Raw genomic sequence first — 4484 nt, forward strand, 5'->3', positions numbered from 1 at the left:
CCCTAGCCTTATTATTTTGGGGTGGGGGCAACCCCATTTTGCCAGTCTTTCAGGATAAAAAATATTTGAGTTATCTTTGCCTCACTGTTACTCTGTATTCTGTGCCCCCCATCTCTCATCAAGCCTGTCATTTGGAAATACATTTTGGATTCAGTCTCTCCTCTACATCCAATGCACACCACCACTGTCCTCAGCTAGGCCGTAGTCTCTGCATCTGAGTTATTGCAACAGCTTCCTGGCTGGCTCCCCACTCATGGGTATTCTGGGTCTCACTACCCAGTTCACCTGGTTCATGCCACCCGTCCCTGACTTCACAGCCCTCTTTCCCACCAAATACAACTCAGATTCCTTAGTCTAGAAATTATGGCTCAGGCAGAAGTAATTTCCCCTTCTTTTGTATGTTCCGCCCCAAAGTAAGGGAAGAATCCACATCTGGTCCATTTCTACACCCCAAAGTGTCTGACACAGTTTCTAACTGAAGGATAACGAAGCTAACCATTATTGCTTACTATATATCAAACATGACAGATGATCTTATGTGCATTATGCATTTACAATCCTTACAGCAGCCCTGTAAGATAGGTATGTGATCCTACCTTTTTATAAATGAGGAAACAGAAGTTTAGAGAAGCTACTTATGTGGGATCTCACCGTCAAGAAGGCAAAACTGGAAGATGAAGGGACGAATGGCTTTCTGGGCTGTCTATGGCTTGGGCTACCTATGGACCTGCCCATACTTCCTCGGCAGGAAGCCTCTAAGGAACCAGGACGCCCCCCATTCCAGTGCCTGCCTCGCCCAGCCCTCCCATAGGTACACTCTCCATCTCCCTATCCTAACGCATCACTCCCGCTCTGGGCTTATTCAAACCCAAGGAGCTCTGTGAGTTCTCTTCAGTCCACGCTGTTCTCTCTCTTGGCCAGTCCAGCAATTGGTCATTTTCTAGTTGTTTTACATGTTTAGCTGGTCTCCCAACAATGAAGTCCCATTCTCGGAGGGAGGGAGCCCTGGCTTGTGCTGCACAACATGTCTCCACTCCAAACTGCTTGCTCTTCCCTGAGGACATTCAGAACTTTTTTTTTTTTTTTAAAAACCACGTGCCTGTTAGGAAGACATGCAAGGGACAAGTTACTGATGGATAAGCAAGGGATAGATGTCCCTTTCTTGTTCAGCTGGGTTCAAATCCTGCTTTAGGAATCTCAGAAGCCAGCAGAAACAGGGAGAAAAAGTTTTCCGTCCAGAAAACGAAGGAAACACACTTATTGGGTCAGACACTGGACCAGAGACTGGCGAGGATTCCAAGGGGCCAAAGGCCCCCTCCTGGGGTTCCCTGTGCCTTGGCACAGGGCCCAGCTGGCTTAGCTGCCGTTTCATCCCAGATATGGGCTCTCATGGACCCAGCTCTCATGGTTGGGACAAAGGCTCCGCCCACCTAATCTAGCACCAAACTTCCACACAAGGCAAGATCACCAATGCCGGGGACTTGTCCTGAAGATTTCCTGCTAATTATTCCAAAAACTAACATTCAGAGGGTCTCGAGAATGGTTTCTTTCCTTTTAATTTAACAGGAATTGCCTCTTTAGAGCTAGAAAGGTCATTAGGGGTCCTGGGATTTGTCTACCTTACTTTGCCCCAGAAGGAGCAAAGGTCCAAATTGAGGGAACTTAGCATTATAAAGTCAATTTGTGGTCCAGCTGGAGTTGGAGTCCCTCGAAAATGATGGCATTTTCCAGGTCTCAGGCTGTCTGTCCCGTGCTTTTGTTTACACTATCCTCATTCCTCCCATCACACCATATTCCTGTCTTCAAATTAAAAAAAAAAAGTTTAATTTTTTTGTAGTCTGAGTTACTGATATTTTGTTTCCCCCTTTGAACAAGCTTCTAGTTAGAGTCCCACAAGGAAGTGTAAGGCTGCAATTTTACAATGAAACACATACTGAAATTGGACAAATTAATGATCCTAAATGTTGCATATTTAAGCATGAATGGGAGAGTATATCTGGCAAATCTTAACAAGACACTTAGTATGTTCCTTGATCATATGTCCTATATGTGCTGTGTATATTACATGCTGCACCTAAATGAAATACTCCTTTAAAAACCTAGAACCAATTATATTATTAAACTGTCTCTGTATCCAAGACAGATGAAGTCACATAACTTCACTTAGTAACTGATGGGAAGTTCCAGTGAAATATTTTAAGTGTTTAACTGATAGACGTGATACAATCAAAAAAGGAAATAAAGTAACTTTCTGGCTGAAGAAAGAAAAACGTTTCTATTCAGTACCACTGCACTTCCNACACTATCCTCATTCCTCCCATCACACCATATTCCTGTTTTCAAATGAAAAAAAAAAGTTTAATTTTTTTGTAGTCTGAGTTACTGATATTTTGTTTACCCCTTTGAACAAGCTTCTAGTTAGAGTCCCACCAGGAAGTGTAAGGCTGCAATTTTACAGTGAAACACATACTGAAATTGGGCAAATTAATGATCCTAAATGTTGCATGTTTAAGCATGAATGGGAGTATATCTGGCAAATCTTAACAAGACACTTAGTATGTTCCTTGATCATATGTCTTCTATGTGCTGTGTATATTACATGCTGCACCTAAATGAAATACTCCTTTAAAAACCTAGAACCAATTATATTATTAAACTGTCTCTGTTTCCAAGACAGATGAAGTTACATAACTTCACTTAGTAACTGATGGGAAGTTCCAGTGAAATATTTTAAGTGTTTAACTGATAGATGTGATACAATCAAAAAAGGAAATAAAGTAACTTTCTGGCTGAAGAAAGAAAAACGTTTCTATTCAGTACCACTGAACTTCCTGAGAAAGCTCATCACGTTTGTAGGAAAAAGATGCAGGTCATTTATAGGAAGCCATCGGCACAATTTAAATCTTGAACTTTCAAAATGTTTCTCAAACAGTCCATATAGTTGTCTTCAGTGAAGATTTGGTCATCTGGGTTCAGACCATATTCCTCAAGGATCTTATTACCTACGACTGTGGGTAGGTCCAGAAGAGCTCCCAATTCAAAGAGAGCATTATCTTTGGTGTAGGAAACACATTCACTTGGTTTTTGAGTGTTTATCGTTTCTTCAGCTGCTGCTGTATTTATAGCCTGGCCTCAATACCTGAGATAGCCTTTAATCTAGAAAGCAAATAACAGTCTGCATGAGGGACTTAACATAAAAAGCTCATTTTGCTATAAAATGTATTATTTGTGTACTTTCTCATTGATAATTATGAATTTTAGTTTCATTCTTAGAAACATATTCTTAGTGTTTGTAGACCAACTTTTCTCAGCTTTTAAAAACAATTTCAGTTCACCTTTTGCTAAATACAGCAAAATGTCCTCCTACTATCCCTGTCCCCAGTGATAATACATATGCACAGGCTTTACCTATAGAAGGGGGATATTGGTTCTACAGAGAGGTATGGGTAAAATCTCTCCATAAGAGTTTTTTGAATGGCTTTGCTCCAGAGCATTGTTTTTTGTTGTTGTTGTTTGTTTTTGGTGAAATGAATAAACAGAAATAATATTTTCAACCTTTGGAAGTAAAAGATACATTTGTAGATACTAGTCTTTCTGCTTGAACTTGTTTGAACCTGAGAGGAGAAAGCTAGACAGTGCTGCCGTCTGTCTTGCCTTAGCTGGTAGTCCAATGTCTGCTGTTACCTCGCCCCAAACCTGGATTCTCGCTGGACTCCCCTCACACCCCCTGGACATTCACATCCAGTCAGTCACCAAGTCCTGTTGAGTCTATTTTCTTTTGTCCTGCTTTGTTCTTAATGTACACTGCAATGAGGTCTGGTAGCTAGCAAGCCCTTTTCTCTGTAGGACCCACGCCACCTGTACTCTGAAGGTACGTGTGGGAATGGCCCTACACAGTACCCCAGAGCTTGGGCTCAGCTTGCCCATGTACTTTTTGGTTTTGCTATGTGGCCCTGGAAAAGTAATCAGTTAAGATATACTATCAATAGGTCTTTGTAACAAGCTACCTCAGCACTTCATGCCTTAAACAATGATTTATCACATGTCTGAGAGGTGGCTGAAGCTGACTGATGTTAAGCCGGACTTGGCTGGAGGCTGCACTGGACCCTCGGTGTCTGAGGTCAGCCAGGAGCTGGCTCATCTGGGACATCTGCTCCACGTCTCTCGTGCCCTGTGGAAGAGCAGGCTGCCACAGCGAGTTCTTCTAGGGTGATGTTGACTCGATGTCACAACCATCACTCTCCCAGGTGAAGTCATGACCATCTCTGGCCTGAATTATAGTGTTCACTCCATCCATCTCCCCCAAGCACCCCGCCATTCCCCCAAAGTCAGTCTCCCTGCATCGCTCTTATCATCTCTCCCCTACAGCAATGTGACCTTTTAAAAATACAATCATCCTGCTTAAAAATTCTAATAGCTTCTCAGTCCTTAGGCCAAGGCTCCCAAGGCCTTCCACAGTGTGGCCCCCCTTCTATTCATCCTTA

Source organism: Hipposideros armiger, unplaced genomic scaffold (assembly GCF_001890085.2).
Source record: "Hipposideros armiger isolate ML-2016 unplaced genomic scaffold, ASM189008v1 scaffold_704, whole genome shotgun sequence".
NCBI classification, from domain to species: domain Eukaryota; kingdom Metazoa; phylum Chordata; class Mammalia; order Chiroptera; family Hipposideridae; genus Hipposideros; species Hipposideros armiger.